General features: G+C 41.6%; 1 protein-coding gene across 10 annotated transcripts in view; it reads right to left on the bottom strand.

The window, feature by feature from the left end:
• MARCHF1 (membrane associated ring-CH-type finger 1) overlaps positions 1 to 20,858 on the bottom strand; it is a 271,534-nt gene that overhangs the window by 187,919 nt on the left and 62,757 nt on the right. The window contains exon 1 of one of the 10 annotated variants that reach the window (XM_052690299.1): positions 20,563 to 20,583. The exons of 8 other annotated variants lie outside the window; for them this stretch is intronic. The gene's annotated coding sequence lies outside the window, so the exon portion shown is untranslated. Of the gene's footprint in view, positions 1 to 8,165; positions 8,188 to 20,562; positions 20,584 to 20,858 lie in introns of those variants that run through there. One more of the 10 variants, XM_052690297.1, reaches the window with a different exon arrangement.

Here is a 20,858-nt window from a genome sequence, read left to right as displayed (position 1 = left end):
TTGCTATCACAAGCCAAGAATCTACACATCTATCTTATTATCCCTGCCATCAATATTCACTGAGAAGGGAGAGGAACAAACTCAAGGAAGCTGGAGCTAAACTGAGAAGAAGGATAAGATGACACACCGTACCTTAAGTTTCTGTGTGGGTCTGCGTGAATTCTGACACATTTAAAAAATTTAAAGCTGTTGTGGGTGTTCACAGAAGATAACTGAGCAACTGCTGCAAAATGACAGCCAAACAAAACCAAAAAAGAAGTGCCAGAGGCATTGGATTTGCCCTCCTCCCCAGAAGGAAAAAGAAAATGGAGACAACGCAGTCAAGAGTGAGAAATATAAGGCAAATTGGAAAGTTTGATGGATTAGGTTTAGGGACTCTTGGCTTTTTTATTTGGTGTTCAGGTTTTGGTGTTTGTTCTTTTTCTGATTAGGAAAATGAACTTTCCTGTAAACCACAATCTATTTATTCAGTGAGAAAAGCAAAGGTGTGACTAGAGGTTTTTGCATTGGTTACAGAACTCTGCTAAGCTGCTATAAATACCTCAATTTTCTCATAGCTGAAATAGAATGCCTGAAATCTAAGGAAATAGCTTTACTTCATAAAGCCTCACAAACACGTTGCATTGACATCTGCAATATAAAGAAGTTTTGGAAGTACAGATAACAGTGGGTAACACAGGCACACTTCTCCAGACTTGGAGTTTTTTGGAGGCTTTTGAATAATAACAACTCCTTTCCAACAGAGCGTTACATACTCTTAACAGTGTGATCAAATTTTACAGCAGGAAAATGCTGCTTATCCATACTCAATGGCCCACTCACATGCATTTGTACAAAAACAAATGCTTGCCACATCTAACTTTATAGCCAAACTGCGTTTGTCTGGAATATAATTTTCCATTTTCCATGAAAATATAGCCAAGCAAGAACTGAAGACATGTGAATAATTCATGATTTGCTAAATTTGAGATCAAAATCCTGAATGTTGATAAGACCAAAAAGCTCCACCAGCTTATTTCCCTACTCTCTTCAAATACTGCAATGACATCAGAATGAAAAGAGAAACCCAGAGGTAGCTTCAAAACCAAATTATCCACAATAATCCTTGCCAGCTGAAGCAGAAGGATCAACTGTGAGCTAAAGAACCTGAAGTCCGATACAGTGACGTCCACTGAGAACCAGTTAACAGACGCTGACGTATGTTAGTAAAAGAATGGGGCAGATGAGTTATATGACAATGGATTACATACAGCAAACAGCTTTCAAGAAGAGAACTGTGACGCCATAAGGTTATTTTTATTGAGGACAGTGGGAGTAGGTTATATTCCTGATTAAGAAATCTAAAATAAGCAAAGAAAGAAAGTGCTACTTAATGCATTAAACTTGCAAAGCGTTATATTACCCACGAGAAGTAAATCAATGCACTCCAGGTATCACAGTCCTATCAACCCACATTCCCCCTTTCTTGATCATTTTGGTAAGGTTAGCTGATCGATATTCAGCTGTCAAACCAACGCAGCTGATATCTCTTAATGTTGAATTTATCATACTACTGGAGAGCAGCAACACTTGGCATATGGACAGAAGGGCTCTGTGCAACAGAAAACTTACCTTGCGTATTAGAAGCACAGTTCAAATCAGATACAACACTAAGTACTAGGCTGTGAGGAACAGTTAAGTGATCAGGGTTTGGATCTGCACACTCCATAACTTAAGCACCTTCTCAACACTCAAATAGTTTGTCAAATACATTGTCAAAATACAGGTCAAACTTGCTGATCGTGAGTGAATGGCAAACATAACAGATGAGCAGACGCCCCCTGCCACTTGTGCTATCCCGATCTGCTGAGAACCATGCACTAAAGAAGGCATAAACATCTGGTACTCAGCAAGAATTTTAGGGGAGGCTTCTCCTGTCATTCCTCTTTAAAAATTACAACAAAGGTGACAGAAGAAAACATTTTCTACTTCAACCTTTTCTCACCTTCTTTCCTTCTTTCAGGAGACGTTTTATAGCCACCTTGACAGTTTCCTAAGATGTATCTCACTTGCCTCTGGATCAGATCCTCCATCCCTTAGAACAAACTCAGCGCTAGGAAGCATTCACAGGGAGACACTTAACATTCCTATATCAAATCTGCAATTTCATTCACAGCACCTCTAATTAAAATTCAAGAAAGTGAGGCACAACACAATGGAAGAGCTTCTCCCTGGGGATGAAAGAGATTGTAAACTTCCCACAGTTCACTTTCATTTGAAAATACATAGAGAAAAAACATCTAAAAAAAAAAAAATCAAGGTAGAAAGATGTTACTTCAGTAGAATTAACTAAAGATGGTATCTTCTGTCACACGAAACAAACTTCTATGCTAGCTCCTAAAATAAGGTTGCAAACAGCATGCAACAGGGACTGATCCCCTGTTAGGGATCAAGAACAAGATCCTGCAGTTATTCGAACTCACTGAGAGTAAGCAAAGTTAGAGAAAAAAAAGAAATCACATCATGTGACTTGCTAAAAAGAACTGTGCCATAATGCTGAGTATGTCATTTGTTTCAACATACCTCACAGCAGCATTTTAGCTAACTCATGTCATGCTAACCTGTTAACCAGGCCTTACAGAGAACGAAGCATCTCAATGATAAAGCAGCAGGCACAGCCAGCAAGCTGCATTTATCATCAGGTGCTCACAAGCACCTTCAGGCCTATTCTTAGGACAGCAACACTGTGATGGAGCACCTAACTTCCCTTGCACAAAGCTCTTCAAGAGCCACAAAAGCAGCACGCCATTCAGTGCTTAGAGAAAGAATCAGAAGGAAACAGGTCTTCCTGATGCATCCCTTGCAGACTGCAGCACTAACAAGAATTAAGGTTCATGTGCTTATTTTAAATTCACAGAGGGAAAGACCAAGAATATCCAATCTCCACAAATATTCAGCCTGCTTCTTTGGAATTAAGGTTCATGCCACTAGAAAAATAAACAGAATTAGTTCTTCACTAAGCCCATAATAAAATAATCACAACACAGCATTTCAGAGCTTCTCGTTTCAGTATATATAATAACTTAACTGATATTTTCCATGAACACCGTGTCACATAAAAATAACCTTGCAAACATTATTCTTGCTGAAATATAAGGAGACTTCGGAATCCATAATGAAGGAGGAGGAAAAAAAACCCACACGACTCTGAGAGTAAGCAATGCCAAATAAAGATTCCCAGGTATTACATAGTAGATAATGCTTTTTTTCATTTAATAAGCTGCAGCTCAACACTTAGAGAATACAATTACACATCTTCTAGCACTCTGTATAAGGGATGCAATCAACTGTACAAATATAACAGTTTTGCACTATATAGAGAAAAGAAACTTGCAGCATCTCAAGACTGCTAATTTTTTCCCTCTGTTCCTAACAGAGGTTCTTAGCTGCTATCAACAAGATATTCTATAATGGTACGCACAGGACAATAGGGTATAAAATTAAGGTGGAAAAAAAAACCTTCAGCTATTTCCTATTTCTACCGCTACCAACAAAATTTCCTTAAACCATCTGTTCCCCTTTAGGTATAAAAACTTCAAGAACAGATTAGGATATTAAGTAGTCATCATGCAGAAAAGTTTCCTGTTGCTTAGGAACAGGAAGGAAAATACTGGTTGCAAGGTCAACTTGCACCAAATAGATTCAGGATGACTAAATTTTTATCCAGTTTAATCTATCTCACACGGAATCACACTCACCATTTAAGTCACGTTGTTCATTCCAGGTTTAAGTCAAAGGTAGATGCTCACAGCACCATTTGCTCAACAGGAAAGCTCAAGACAACTGCTTCACCTTGCCAGCATGAAATAACGCATGAATTTCTCATTACGCTCAGCAAATGGATTCAACTGCGCTCTCCCTGAGCAATTAAGAAATCCAGAGCATCTCTATACTCTAAACAAAATAAAATTCCAATAAAGCATCGACGCAGTTAAATTACCACACTGTCTTCCAGACACTGAACTTCAGAAAGAGCACAGAACAGAACAAAATACACTTGTCATGTAAGCAATGAGGAAAAGATGCCAGAGAAGTAATTAAGTGAGTCTGAAAGAATCAGGATATTATCAAGGAGATGTAATGAACTACCATTTTTTATTTTTTAAGCCAACACAAAAAAGCAGCTCAGAATTTCTCTGTGGGCTTCCAATTTAAAAAAAAAGATTTTTAAGGACAGTATTTGATTTTGCTTTAGAAGTGCTCCTCAATTTAACCACATAGGCTCTTTTTCAATTAAACTATAGGTACATATAAAAACAACCAGGTTTATTGCTACTTCTACTGCTCTTACAGTTCCACACAGCTCTCTAAAGAAGCTCAGTCCCAAAATTTTCACCCCCAAACTCTGCTGTTCCTTGTCTTCATACAAGGCTTTAAGAAACAACAGGTTCCAGGCACAAGAACTTCCATGTTATATTCTACTGAACATCAAATGAGCATATAAAACACTGCAATAAATATGGAAAACAACCCGAAATCTCTCCTAGACAGTAAATCAAATCATCCCTTATGCACTCTTTCCCACTATCACGTTGCGCCCATTTGAACGTGCATTGAACACAACTCATGTTCAGACACAGAAGTTTATCTTGATGCTTGTTTTCAGTCTGAAAAGACAGTTCACAAAATACAGAGTGTGCCACACGGCTGTTCTACAGGCTTACAAAATGCCTCGTGCTCACCTGGCCTTTTCCAGGCTCAACTCTACAGAACAGATCCTTCTTGCTTGTTCTCTCCCCCATCAGTTCTGGTTTTGCTCTTTACTCTCTAGCCTGAAGTTACCATCAGTGATAACACATCTCTTGCAACCAGAGGCAACCCTGATGATGATAGCATCATATATTCAGTGCAGAAATGGCCACAGACAATGGTTTTGCAGGGCTTCTTCATCAAACCTAAGGATGCTGGTGCCTTCAGGGATCCTATACATCCTTTTTAAAAGCACTTACACTAAAAACAAATAGTAAAATGCAACACAGTATTTGTGTTCATACGTATTAAGATTCTCAATTTAGAAAAAGGTATTAAAAGTGGTGTATAAAAAATAAAAGTAAAAACGTATGCTGATACTAAACACAAAATGCCTAATAAGAGACTCAGTAACAAATGTTCTATCCCATCTTTTTCCTTCCCCTCTGACTTGTTTTTCAGCTACTGGTTACAATTTAGGAATCTGTAGCCCCACAAGACTTTTCAAAACTCTAAACTAGTTCAGCCCATTTCTCCCTCTGACAACACCTAACCCTACTGACAGTTGTCAGGTTGGCATGGAAACAGCAAGCTGCTCCCATCTGGGGACCATCAATGCCTTAATTTCAGCATTAAATAAGAAAGTGTTAGTGCAGGGGAAGTTACTGTAAGAGCTGGCATAAGGGTCTCTTATGAAGGGGGAGGACACACGTTTACAAATATCCTACTTAATTGCTCACAGCCTCACATGTACACAAGTGGCACATGTTCAGTGCTCTGACCAACATCACCTGTACGTGACAGAGGTCTACAGGCTCAGCTCTTACTCTTCACCACGTCTCCGCACTTCTCCACTGGCAATACCAAACTGGTTTATAGACAGCTGTTTAGTCATGATTAAGAACAAGCAGCTGTTACAGGTTAGTCATCTTCCTCACAGTCCTACTTACTTCAATCTCCACAAACCTTAAGCCAAGCCATTACCCCTCTGTTTTTCCTCATTGGGAACATGCGCTGCATGTAGTCTATCCTAGCCTTGGGTTGGCAGGAAAAGAAACACAACAAGCTTCCCCTGGCGAGTCATCTGCCCAACGGTCTAATCAGAGCACAAGCCTTCTTGTCTTGACATAACTAACCCACTCCTCTATTTCACCTCTGGGAATGATGTCCTGGAGCACTGTTCTTCATCAGTGACACAGGTCTTTCACTTAACCCTTCTGCTGCTGCTGCTATTCAAACACATCCTCCATTACTACATCATTCACGTCAACCCAAAAACAAAGCTCTAAAAAGGGCTTACTACGTAAAGTCCAACCATTACAAATGGCACAAATTAGCATTCCTTAGAAGTCTCATTAAAGGACCCAACATGTGCTGACCATCAACAAATTACGATCCCAAGCTCAATCCCCAGAGAACTGAGGTATTGGAGCTGCTTGAAGGAGCTTGTAGTTGTGCTGCTATGTCCCACGGGTAATGAAAGAGTCTGGTGTCTAGCTCTGAGTATCCGGCCTCTTCCACAAGAATTGAATTCAGCTTTTAAAGCTAAGTGTGGGTTGAATCAATTGGTGGAGAAATTTTACATGAACTGTAAAAACGCACTACCCAACGGAAACCAACAAGAGAACTTAGAAATCCCCTGAAACGCTTTTATTTTTACTAAATGTGAACAATATCAGTAAATATTACTCAAAGACACATTTCAGAATTTCAGTGTTACAAAGCCATCGGCTTAAAAAGTATTTTGTTGGGAAGGTGAAAATAGCACAACAAACCCAATCTGACATTTGACTTAACAAAGAGGAACGCACCTCTACCACCAAACTTGCTAAAAAACTGTATTTGCCAAAAGAAATGAGTAAGAATGTTAAGAGGTGCCATACAGTCATTTTCACATGATTTCCCTACCTTCTCTGAGCTGGGGTCTGAGTCTCTTCTGCTCCAAGGTTCCATACAGCCGTACACTCAGCTGTGTGCATACACGGTACAATTTATCAGCTACACACACTTCCAACATCTAACAAGCCTCATGTTTAGCACCTCTTGTCTGAAAACTCAAGTTCTCAAAAAATACTGATGATTCAGCACATAAAAATAGAAACAAGAACTTACGATTGAAGGAGGTGGATTCCTCCTGAGCCCAAATTATTTCATTATTATTAATTACGAAATCTTTTGAAGCAGAGAACCGAGTTAGCAGTAGAAATCTACAAGTCACACTGAATTGCAAATCCATTTTCAGATCGCCCTTAAATAAACGGCACTGATACTGAGAAAGGCAACAAGACCAACAGTTCCAATCAGGCCTTCCAACAAAGCTCTGAAGTAACCAGCAGTTTCTGCTTTCTTTACAAGGTATAGTGTCAATGAAGTGATTTCCAACCCAGATACAAAACTACACAGGGCATTCCTGTCACAGAAACTTCCTTAATTGGATGCCAGCAATGATTCCTGGCAGAAAGTCATACAATTGTCAAACCTTTTGCTAGCTGAAAAGGCCTCTATTTGTAATTCTGGAGTACTTACAGTACCTGCCAATTCTGCAATCCTATAACATTTGTAACAGGAAAAACACAAGCTCTAAGCTTAAAATGCTGAGTGAAAGCTGGAGAAAATAGCTTGATTTCCAACATTTAGGACGCTGTGCCAAAAACGAGCAGCAAGTTGTTTCAACTTGAGATCATGACATTGTGGTAATGAGAGCTGTGGCAGCGCATTCACTTGTTCAGTAGCAAGTTTACAACAACAAATATTCAGTTCATGTCCTGCAAGCTGTGGGAGCTCGTGTCTGCTTGTGCACTCCCAAAGCTGAGTAAAACTTGGTCTATCTGTCTAGTGAGGATGCTACAGTTGTTCACACAGAGAAGCAAATTTCTAGTACTAACCAAGATTTGCACCCTCCTGCAGAGTAGGACAGATGTCTTTCCCCAGCAGTAGCTACTATCATATAGTTACTACTGTATGTGGTACTAACAAAGTAGCTATATAACAGTTAGGGGTAACTATATAGTGACAACTAGCAGCGTACTGAAAAAGTGGAAATCATGTTCTTGGTTGCATCAGCATACAGAACACCTAAAAGGTGGATAACATCACACTCCTTATCTGTGAAAAAAGATCAAGCTTTTAAGATCGGCTTGAAAACAACTTTCATTTCACAGGAAAACAAAGCATTATTCTCTCCAGATTCACAACAGAAGTGGCCTTCAGGTAAAAATTCGCCACTTCATATGAAAATTGGCAAATTCTAGGCTCCTGATTTCACATCTACAGTTTGTTAATTTGTCAATGGTGTGTATTTGGCAATTTCACTCTTCAGACTCCTTCCAACTCACATGACCATTCCAATTGTGGAACTCCTCTACGGTCCCCTCCTCATTGCCCGTTTGGGCAGAAGAACCTACAGTTAAGCATGCATCGTGTGAAACAGCACTCACTGTGTAACCAGGAGGATCTCATCTCTCAAGACACAATTATGGAGGATAGGCCATGCCACTGTCACAGGCTGAAGAAAGATGAAAACAATTTTAAAATGCAAAAACGGAAGCGCAACAACCGTGTCTAACAACAATCTCAAACCCCTGCAAAACAAAATGCTGCACTTAATCACTATCTGATGTTGTACTTGAAAGATGTATCTACCTATTTATTTCAGGCTGAGTAGTTACTGGAACAGATATAGTAAAAATTATTTTGATATGCTTGTCTGCTCCTGGATTCCTACAGTTGGAAGAAAAATTCCAGCAGTCAAGGCAGTGATATTTCTTGTCACAACAACAGGTGACGTTTATTTCATGCACTCTCAGAACAGCCATACCAGCTCTCAGAGCCTGGAAGTAAAAGAACTGCTGCCCACTGTTTCTAGCAATACTTCCAGCTCTGAGATTTAACAGTGTCTGCTGTCATAACTATAATGTTTCAGGGAATGGCATATGACAAAAAAGAAAAAAAAGCAGTCTGAATATTCTCACAGGTTTGCAAAGAGTCGTGGCTAAAACGCTGCTGTAATTCACAAGCGTATCAGAAGCACGGTGGCTAATTAATGATCTCTCTGAAAACAGCCTTTCTCTCTACAGAATATTGACTGGCTACAATAAGGAACAAAAGCAACCTCAAAAGAACTTCACCAGAACCTGCTGTGCAGATTGGTGATTTCGCTGACATGGAGATTTGCAGAACCTGAAAGCTCCCCTTACTGCCTCTTTGCCTTTTGTTATTCTCCAGTAAAGAAAAACAACAGCGTACACCTATACAACCACTGACAGATGTCTACAAATGGTATTCCACGCATCTTTTATTAAGTTACTTACAACAGCACGAGTGCTATTTCAATCCTGGGGGGAAAAAAAAAATGAATAAAACAGATTTAACTGACCTGCAACTTCGCTCAAGGTTCAGGGGAGAGAGAAAACTGGACAAGGCAGCTCCAGTTCCCTTTTGCAGTTCCAAACAGAGACCAAATACTGAAGCATTTACTTTTCAATAACTGCACGCTAGCACGAGATTAAGTTCCAGGATTAATTAGGTAGGACTGTGGGTAATTTAAATCACAGTAGCACAACAAACTCAGCTTCCTGGTGCCCATCAATGTCCCACAGTGCACAAACAAGATATATATACACACACGAATCCCCTGTTACGGAAAGCAGAGACTGAAGCCTAAAGAGCCTCCATGTTCAACATTTAAGCACCTGCACGTCCCCCTAACAGCAATAAAACGAATCTTTGCAGACTCAGAGAGAATTATGTGGGCCGATGACACACGACTGCTAACTTTCTCTGCTTTCCCCTTCAGTGTAACACACGCCACCTCAGCACACAAAAACATCAAACTCCAGGATGAGCACTGGCTGTGTTGCCACTAATAAGGCTCATGAAACAGCGCCAGCAGGCTGGATTCAGTCACACCAACTGAGCATCATGTTGCTTTTGATATAACAGCTAAGCACAGACAGCTCTGAAATCCAGGAGAAAAATGCCTGTGTTAAACTACCCAGCGATCAGAATAAGGCAGAGATGGCACAGATTTGACCTTGAGTCTACTGAGTTAAGAACAAATGTTCTAGGATTCTAAGCTGAGTTGCTTCTCTTGAAAGCTTTTTCCTCATTTCCCTTTTACCCCACCCCCACCCCCACGCTTCTTTTTCCTATGGAAGCCTGAGGATTTCTCAAGGAACTCTTCTTTAAAGCCAGGATCAACAAGACAAGAACACAGGTTTTTGGGAGCTCTACCCAGGGTGCTTCATTGTACATGAATAACAGCACTGATTTTTGAAAACAGCATTGCTCTATCATAGTTGCTGAGCAGGTGGTCCATTAAATCTTCAAAGTTATGTCCAGTAGTTAAACGCTGGTGTAAATATTGCATTAAACTGCCCGGCCTGTAGTAAGCACTGCTGAGCACTATCTTATGCAACATAGGATATGGAAATGACCTTACCAAGGAAAAATAAAAGGATGCATGATAATAGGGTAACTGCAATTATTTGTTTTAACATGAAAGGGAAAATAAGATTGTGAATTGTAAGTCAAATGTGCTCGCTTGGGGAAGATTCATCTTCTTTCATCTTACCAGTTTACAGCCTAGGCAAAGAAGTATATATTATCTTCTTATCCTCATTCCTGTAATCTCATCCAATTATTTATTTTATGCCGTTTTTTATTCCTATAAAGCTGAGGGACCATTCAGATTAACAGTTTAACCCTTGCAGTCAATTAAACACTACACAGTGTCTCCACCAATGTTGCAAGCCATTTTCTGTTTAACTTCTTGGCATCTCTCACCTTTGCAAGTGACTTAAATGTAGGGATGTAGGGTGCAAATAATATGCAGGATATCCAATGTATGCTGAAGAGAATCTCTACTACTATTTTTCCCTTCGTGTTTATAACATCGAGGAAAGGAAACCTGTCCCTCTGAGATTATTAATTACTATGCTGTGAGATGTCTGCTATATTATTTGGCGAAATAAAGAAACTCTCCTGTTATTCAAAAAGCAAAATTGCCTGTTGCAATTCCAGCTAGTTTGTTCACACAAAAGAGTGTAATTCATTGGCCTTGCAATAACAAAGTTTTTGACGCTTCGGGAGCAGGAGAATCACTGTAATTTAGAGATCCAAAAACAGGCTTCAATTCTTACTCAATTACAGGAGAATTGGAAAATAATCTATTTCAAAAAAAAAAAAAAAAAAGAAAGGCTACTTTGTTGCCTATTTCTAGTAATGCATTACATTCTTACTCTGCATTTTTAAGTAATGCAGCAGGACCTGCAATGGTTGCACAAGAGATCAGGCAACAGAACGTGTGAAGCACTACTATGAAACTGCATAACCAACACAGCACTGAGGTATGGAGAACTTTCCAGCTTAACTCACACAACTGCAAAAGCACTCCAAAGGCCACAGCTACTACAAAGTAAAGCAGAAGGGGAACTGGAGTCAGTTCCATACTACTCTATGTTAGCATAAGATAGATCCAGGGCTAAATTATTCAAACTAAGAGCAGAATTCTCCTTCACATTACCTTCCCTGAACCGAAAGCCATCCATCATAACACAATCTCCTGAAGAATACTGAGGGTTACTTTAATACACAGACATGACACCTGGCTCACAAAATCACCAGATACTAATAGGCAGAGCTTGTGCTGTGCCTACAGCAAGCAAGCACTACAATTCCTTCAACTTCAGTTGCAAGCATCTCACTCTTTACCTTCTGCAGATTAAACTTGACTTTTTAGTTGGGCATTCAGAAAATGAGAAGAATATACAGTGAACAGAGATCTCCATCAACTCTGGGCAACATTAAACAGGACCTACCTGAGCAGAAGGGATATAAGTTCTGTCTCCTGAGCAACGTTTAGCTACCTACGAACTCCATTTCTCCCCTAGAAATCCCTGCCTCTTTCACCATGCACAATAAAATACAGCTAGAGCTCTACTGATAAAAACGTCCAGAACTCCGATTTATCCCCAGCACATCAGAATCTCATGCAATACTTCTACGGAGAGAAGGGGAAGAAAGCCTGGCACAGTCGCACTACATACTCAAAGGCATTCAAAAGGCCTGCAGAGCAGCAGGGGTTTGCTGTGCTATTCCAAGGGCCAAGGTGCCACTACTTGTGCCATCAACCACCCAAATCAACGGGACAGTTTGACCATGCCAACAGCAAACAGGTGCGCTTGCCTCTCCCGCTCCAATGGTACAGGTGGTGCTGAGCCTACGTCCTGCTGAACCACCTCCTTGTCACCTCCCATCTTCAGAGGCCTCATCTAAATCATGCCCAGCCACATCATTTTTTCCCTTTCTTTTCAGGTACATCTCACTTTTGTAGTTGCGACTCCGGATCCTATCCCAACAAGGCTGCGCATACCTCCATCTCCCACAGCTCCACTGACTCACATCCACGGTTTCAGAGTCCTGCTTTGCCTCAGTCATTGAATATTAGAGTGGTTTTAGCTAATAAAGTCTAAGCCTCCACAGTACAAGAACAGGTGCTTTCAAGGTCTACTGTCTTCCACAAATGGATAAATCTTCCTAGGAAGGGGAGAAGTACATTCTTAGCACAGGAACAAATCTATTTTGTTTCAAGGCCCCATCTTAAAGCACTGGTGCATGTAACTTCCCAACAACATCTGATGTTTATCTTCTTCTCCCAGCTCAGTTCTCTAACCTTGCTGAAAACAGCAACAATTTCTGCTCAAAAGACTGATACGGATCACACTGGATCTCTAGTACCTAGCAAAAGGCACAGGTAACATTGAACAGTGCCTTAGACCAACGAAACCTAACTGTTAACCAATATTAGGGTAAAAGTAGAGCATGCATGATTTATCACATTAGACTACCCAAGGTTTTTTTTCCAACTCTTGCAGAAGTTTCACACAATGTGTTTCAGAATGTTTAGCCAGTTTCTAACTTTTTATATCAATTTCATATTTCCATAGGTTTAATCTCCATTGCCTTTCTGTGGAAAATCCCGTTACCTCCAAATTGCTTTTGCTTTGTCGTTGTGGAAATTCTCTCCATATCGTTTCAATTCTCTCTATACCAGAGAGAAAGAGCCACATGTGCTGTCAAACGTACTTATCTTTGGACCATATACTTCAATTTTGCTTTCTTTATATTGATACAGTCCCCTGAAGTGAATTTCATTTTAGAAAAATACTACAGAAAAGAGTTGCCTTGCTCCACAAATTTAGTTCCTTGCTTTGGCAGGCATTTCATCACCTTTACAAAGGAAATCTCTTCAATTTCTCGGGCTCTGCTTTAATGCAGTAAGAGATGTTTGGAAATCCACTGCTAGAACTAAAACACCGGTTAATTAGAAACCCTATTCTGACTGCTCACATCAACTTATTCACAATCTATACGCTCCTTCACTCTCTCCCATCAGTAATGTCTCACATAACTCTTTCCTTGTGTTCATCTCCACACCTTTACAGAGTATACGAACCTCCCCTCAACTTTCCCTTCTTCCCCAAGAAGCAGAGCTCCCACTGATGCATGAAAAAGGTTGACAGTATATCTTGATTGTTTTATTTCATCCAAACTTATCTTATTTGAGCTTCACCTACACAAACCGCTGTATAATCACAGCTGACACAAAGGGGCCTTCGATCAGCCACATCCTCTCAGTTGATCACAACTTCTTGGTAAATCCACAGTACTTCTTCCTATTTTCCCTTTACCATTACATACAGAACAACTACTTCTCCTTAAGGCAGTTTAAGAACCTGAACAACACTAAGGTCAAACTCGTAATCCTGCAGTTGACTAGATGAATTTTCCCCCTTTCTTAGAGGTTATACGACTGCTTTGTTACCTTCTAAATAGCCAGACCTTGACTTTCCTGCAGGTCTGTAGTCAGATTCCACCTTGACTATTTCTATACTTAGCACCATACTCTCAGAACCATAATCATCTGGTGAAAAAAATTATGGCACACGAGTTTTTAGAGGAACCATCTTTTAATGCTTCCTCATCTCCACTGCAGTCTTTCAATAGTTTGTTCATTTCTTGGAAACATATCAGGTGGACTTGGTACTCATTACTCCAGCTCAACAGTTGAACTGTGCAGGCTATCTTCAGTCCTAAGGCTGGAAAACCCAACTGTGATGTTGAACGTGAGCATTCGTCCATGCTTCAAGCGTATCTTAACGACAGCTCTGCAGAGCACATATACCATTTGAACACAGTTGAAAAAGGATTATAATGGTTATAGCTCTTAAAAGTAGACTAAATTCTTAAATATGCATAAAGATATGTTTATAGCAGTTCTGATGAAGAAAAATTGCATGTCATTCCATTAGCTACAGCTTTGCTGCAGGCAGCCATAAGCAATCCTTCAGGTTTTGTTTCGTATCTATCATCATTACCTGGACTCCTCACAGATGTTTTAAGTAGATCTTAACATGCATTGCAGCTTATTGCTACTGACTAGACTTTTAGCTGAGAAATAACACCTTTCAAATTTGAAATAGAAATCTAATTTCATTAGGCTCAGCAGGTCATACAATACATATTGCATGCCACAGCATAAATCCTGAAGAGGCAGCAGGCACCTGCTATATCGCTTCAAAATTTCTCTGCTATATATTATTTAACAAAGTATTTTCATCACAAGCTTGTTCTTCGAAACACCTGTAGAAAATGAACACGAAGGTGGTTGCTACAGCATTAGGTTATGTTCAAAGAAGCTCATCTGCAGCCTGGCAAAGGAGCACAGAGAAACACTGGCAGGAGGGGAGTGCAAACAAGACCCTGCCAGCTCCTCCCAGGCCCACCTCAACAAGGCCAGCGGAGTGCAAGAATGGGAAGGAACCCAAAGAAAAAGCTGAGAAAACAGTGGGGGACATCCTACCTGGACCCCTCACAGAAGCAAAACCGAGTAGGATAAGCCAGTGTCAGAGCAACTTTTGGACTAAGGGACAACTTTTGGACATGTTATACGATGAAAGGGAAGAGCATCTGGGGTTTGTACAGGGGTTACAGTGGAATACAGAAAGAATGAAAGGCAAGAGAGGGGTGGTTTCACATGATTTGGGGAGGAGTAATTGTGAGAAAATAGAGGAGGACCAGGGACATGCATGCCCACAGCTGTGGCTTCCTCATCTCTTTCCAGCTCCTGGCTCCGAGTTGGCATTTACACCCAACACAAAAGAAGGAAAGGCTTTCAACAAGTTGAACATAACGCATACTTAAAATGAGATTTTCTTCTCCCGTTCAATACAATGACCATCATCTTTCATTCTATAATTCAATTCTGTTCTTTTCCCACTATTATCTACTCAGATCATTTCACCCACTTCATATCAATCCTCTCTTATCACAGATATTTCCTCCCCTCCCTTTCACTTCCACCCTCCCCTACCTCACTTTTTGCAGGTTTGTTTTCCTTCCTCTTGCTTAGGCCTTTCTCCATTTTCTATAATCTTACACTCATCTTCCTCTTCATGAAATTCTTTTGATCATCTCCCCTAAATTCGTCAACACCCCTTTCAGCAGGGATAAAAACTGCCCCTTACACATTACTCTTCAGCTTTCTTCCTGCTAGCCAAAATTCATTCTCTGCAGCTTCTCGCTCTTCTTCAAAGAGAAACACATACAATTGAGGCACTCTTCTCTGCACTTAAATAAAACATGGTTATTTTCAAACACTTACTGAGTGAACAGGGTTTGTAGTCAATTTTTTTTCACAGGATGACAGAATAAAATGTACAGGCTAATACTGCAAATGTAGTTCAAGAGTCAAAAAAATCACAAAACAGTTTCTCATGAAGAGAGAGAGACCACACATGTAACAAACCCACCAAGAAAATACCCTACATTTAACTACTTCTCTATTCCCTCTTTCCCTGTGTGCAGCTGCAAAAAGGAAACCACTTTCACACACTTCTCCTTCCACAAATCGAATTCCCAGGCTTTGTTCTACCTCAAGATACAGCTTTAGTAAATCTCCATGTGGTTGCAGAGCTACATTCTTTAGCAGGAGTTCATCTGAGAGCTTTTAACTTTTTGAAGCATTTTGCCTTACATGAACAGACAGCCTCTCTCTTTCAGCTCCCCAGAATACTGCATCCGTCCGACTGTGAAGACCAGCATTTGAGGGGTATGCGGAGATCCAACTGGCTTTTTAGCAAATCCACTATCACCCATTTTCTGTTAAGACATGTCTTAGCCCATCTGATCTTAGAAGAGTACTACACAACAAGGCAGATGCATTTTCAAGATAACATTAGAGGACTGAATATCATTACCAGCCTTCTAGTAAAACATGTGCTCAGGAAAAAACTCATAACCAACAGCTGACCCTTTTTACTACTGTTTAGCCATATGTAGAGCTAGTACAGAGGAGGACAATTTGATACTTTCATTATGTAGAGGAATTTCGTGCACTCCACTGAAATTATCATCACTCCCCAGAGAAACAATTTACTCACATTATCCCATCTGTGTTTGGCTGCATCTAGTGGGAGGGCACTAAAGAGACCACAGCACTGCAAGGAGACAACACAGATCCTTCAAAGGGTTTGCCACTCAGGGCCCACACTTGGGGTTTCTCTCCAAAATTCAAAACATTAAGACTCTCTTTGCCCTGACACAGTAAGGAAGTGAAACAGCACACCGCCTGCCAGCAGCTAGGACAGGACTGTGCCTGTGTTCATGGATCACACAGCAACAACAGACACCTGGTCACACAGCCTGATGCGAGTTTGACACATTGAGGTTGCTGAAGCATGCACGACAGGTCTTCCCTTGGGGACCATAACCACCTTTTTCCCCAGAGAGCCCAAAATCAGGACATTATCACATTCACTTCTGCTACACACCAATTCCTGCCAACACAGAGGACTCAATCCACAGCCTACACCTGCACAAGACTCGTTCTTATTCCAGGTGACAGCATCAAGGTCCTCAAACAGCTGAGCAACAGAGCTCATCGCACTCAGCTGGGCCTGATAGCTAGAGAGCTGGAGTTCTCCTCACATTCAACTGCTATGCAAAAGGCCTCTAGCCAACTGCTTCTAGCAGCACACCAGGATCCATGCTGCGCTCCAAGAGCAAGATGATTTTCCAAGACTCCTTTTATCAGTTATCAAGTCCTGCAGTGCCTTACACTGAGCTCACTCCCGCCTTAAAACTAACCACAAAACACATTCACACCATCATTCTGCCAAAGGACAGCTCCAGCAGGTTGGATATGAGGAGGAAGTTTTTCACTCAGAGGGTGGTGAGGCACTGGAACAGGTTGCCCAAGGAGGCTGTGGATGCCCCATCCCTGCAGGCATTCAAGGCCAGGCTGGATGTGGCTCTGGGCAGCCTGGGCTGCTGGTTGGTGACCTGCACACAGCAGGGGGTTGGAACTGGATGAGCACTGTGGTCCTTTTCAACCCAGGCCATTCCATGATCAGCTACCAGAAATATGCTCAACACCTTAAATGCAGCACTCCTCGTGGGAAAAAGGAAAAGAAGAAGAAAAAGAAAAACCACATGCATTTCTAAGACTATAAAACAGCTATAAATACAGCATCATCTCCACTACGAAATCAGAAATTTGATGTTCACTAATCACCTCCTCTTCAATTAACCTTATATGCTTCCATTGCTTAACAATGCCAAACCCCTCAGCCTCACACTGTCAGCGCAGGGCATAACTTGTGCACCTGTATCCAGTACAGAATCACAGTACAAAGCAATCACCAAAGCACTTCAAATTCCCTTGCATGCCTTGGTCATTCAGTAAGTGGACAACCTGGATGAAGTTATGAGCAGCACAGAAATACTCTGGGGAGGTATGAAACAATAAGGAGTGCATAGAATTACCAAATGCCCTTCTTGCAAATAACAGCACTGCAATGGAGATCCACATTTCAGTGACTATCTGGTTGCCAACGACTTTGGAAGACAAATCACTGAGTCAACAGGACAGCTACACAAAAACCAGTTATTTATTTTGACCATTCCACATAGGTTCGATTGTTTGTATCACGCAGTCTGCTCTTAAACAGGTGTTTATTCTTTTACAAAGAATGTGATGAGAACTGCTGTAACACCACACATCTGCCCAGAAGAAAATCAATTTTTCAATTGCCAATGATTTGGAAAAATACTCTCCAGTTGAAGAGATTTTTCTATTTTTTTTTTTTGGCCTGTGATCACTCTCCTCATTTCCAAGGAACACACCTCATTAACTCTGGTAATTAACCAGGTTATTATCATCACATAAAAGGCTTAAGTTCCTCTATTAACTCATTATTTGAATTTGCACTGCTATTAGAAAACGAGCTTATTCTGGATTTAATTTCACATGAGGTGTTTCTCTTTAGGGATATTATTACAAAGGCACATAATTTCATCATCACACACACTACATGACAATTAATCTACTGGATTCAAGAATGAAAAACATACACACGGACACCAAACAAGAAAATTCAACTTGAAAACCATTAAGTAGTAAGGTAGTAAACCAAAAGGCAACAGAAACAGAAGAGGGGCACCTGGTAGCAACACAGCCATTGCAGCAGCAGCTAGCAATAGCTAAAAAAGGATAAAACAACCAAATGCAAGCAGATATCCACAGCTTGCAAAAACAAAAGCATATGAAGCAGCACCTGGCTTGACCAATCTTATAAGACTGGCCATGCTACAGAAACTTCCAGTTCCCCTGCTCCACACAGTGGAACTGTAGTAGTTCTCATTTAGTAGTTCTCAAGTTTATTCCTGTGTCACATACCTGGACTTACCAGCTAATGAAGGCTATACCACAGCATCCAAACCTTGCATGTCAATACCTAGCAGCGCCAAATTAGAATTAGAGAATGGTTTGGGTTGGAAGGGCCCTTTAAGATCACCTAATTCCAACTCCCTGCTATAGGCAGGGACACCTCCCTCCAGACCAGGTTGCTCACAGCCTCATCCAGCCTGGCCTTGAATACTTCCAGGGAGGGGGCATCAACAACCTCACTGGGCAACCTGTTGCAGTGTGTCACCACCCTCACAGGAAGGCATTTCTTTCTGATATCTAGCCTAAATCTACCCTCTTCCAGTCTAAAACCATTTCCCCTCACCCTGTTGCTACCTGCTGTATAATCAGTGAATATTAAGATGTTGTAACTACAAAATAAACAAGAGAGTTTGGCAAAGCATCTAACAATAACAGAAAAAATAAATAGAAGGCTTACCCCTATCCTGGGCTCACTCACCAAACAGCAGCAGAGCAGATCTCCAGAAGAGATCCTTCCCCACTGCTAGCCAGCTCTTCAATAGGTCTAGGAGGGGTGCAGCCAGGCTCCACCTCTTCCTGCAGCACAGCTGAATTGCCTTCACCTGTGCTCCTCTGGCTGACTCACGGCTCACCTCAGGTGGTCAATCAGAGGTTCAGGCCGAGACTCAGCAGTTCCCATACACCTGCCTATCTAACAAGTCCCTCCCCAGCTTTCCTGCAGGCCCCTCCAAGTCCTGGAAGGCAGCTATAAGGCCCTCCACAGCCTTTTCTCCTCCAGGCTGAAGAGCCCCAGCTGTCTCTGTCTGTCCTTGTAGGAGGTTCTGCACAGATGTTCAAAATAAAGCACAGAAGTTGGTTACTTCTAAATAATAATAATAATTTAAATGCTAGAAGTGAGGAGCAGTTTCTATCACCAGATGAAGATTACTTTGCTGACTGGGTTGAACACAAAAGTGTGAGCAAGCTCACAGAGCTCAGCTCAGCCATCAATCCCACAGAGCAGAGCTTAAAGAACTTACAGCTTGACCCATCCGTGCACCTCAGAAAGGTCTCAATTACTTAGCATGCAATTTCCACAAACACACATATATTTAAGTGTTTTAAAGCATCCTCTGCTAAGTACCGTCACAGGAGATAGCTTGAAAAAAGACATACTAAGCTCTTCCCATGAAGACAGCAACAGAACTGTGAAATACTCAGAATAAACCAGCTACGTAAGCTTCATAGCTTACACACACAGCTCCCTCAGGAATTATCAGTGTGCAAGTCTCTCAAACGGGTAGGAAAGTTGTTAAAAACATAGCAGGGTACTTGTGAATGAGCTGTATGGTGATGTTTTCTTAAGAGCAACTAACAGCTCTTCAGGAGAAGTACGCACATCAGATGAATGCAGGAAGTAATGGAGAGCAATATTTAATCATCATGACAGCTTTGTGCATACGTGGGTGAACTTTCTGGTCAGGAATTAGTCGGCAGGAGAGTTTTTAGCACTAACAGAAGCATCATCATAGCATCTCCAAACACACTCCTTGTTTGTGCGCTGGGAAACGCACCCAAGTGACTCCAAAGCACCCAGCTCTACCTTTGGTCGTTTTCTTTTACAAAGGATGGTTTTCCAACTGAAAGCAGTGCCTTGCAAGCCACAAGGCTACACGCTTGGCCACCTTTAATTAGTTCCCTTTCTCTCTTTAACACCAAATGCACACAGCATGCAGGCTGCCAGCCCCACGACCGGCACAGCCGGGGACGGGCCTCAAACAGAAGGGTTTGTTTTTCCAACACCAAGTTCAAAGAGCTGAAAATTACTTCTTCCTTTTTCATTCGTTTTTAAACAAACACTGAGAAATAACCGAAGTGGCTTTGGCTTAGCTTTAATCAGTTTAAACTTGGAAACAGGAACTCTAATTAAAATCTGGAACTCTGGCTGCAAGAAACAGCTAATTAGCTCCCAACTTTTTAATGAAGCACCGCGGCTGCGTCCACATTAGCTGCTCCGTATTAAAAAGCAAGATAAGCTTTCTCTCAGGCAGTACAGCACTCGCGTACATCCATTCCCGTAATTATCAGACGGGTTCGAGAAAACACACCGCAACAGTTATCCGCACCTCGGGGCGATCGCTCTTCGCGGCACCGCAAGCAGAGAAGGGGAAACGCGAGGCGACGCGCCGCACGGACACCGCCGACCGCATCGCACCCGTTCCGCCCCTCCTTCGCTGGGGCTGCCGGCGCGCGGTACGGCGACGGGACCCGAAGTGCGGGCAGAGCGCACGGAAAGCGACGACGGGTTTGGGATGATGAGAAACCCGGGCGAGCTGCGGCACGGCACGCTGACGGCAGCGCGACTCCGAGCGCCTTCCTTCCTCGCCGGTTTCACAGGTTTCGCGCTCTCGTCTCACCGCGC

This window comes from Tympanuchus pallidicinctus, unplaced genomic scaffold, assembly GCF_026119805.1.
Source record: "Tympanuchus pallidicinctus isolate F22 unplaced genomic scaffold, pur_lepc_1.0 scaffold26, whole genome shotgun sequence".
NCBI lineage: Eukaryota > Metazoa > Chordata > Aves > Galliformes > Phasianidae > Tympanuchus > Tympanuchus pallidicinctus.
This window is presented reverse-complemented; position numbering and strand designations above follow the sequence as displayed.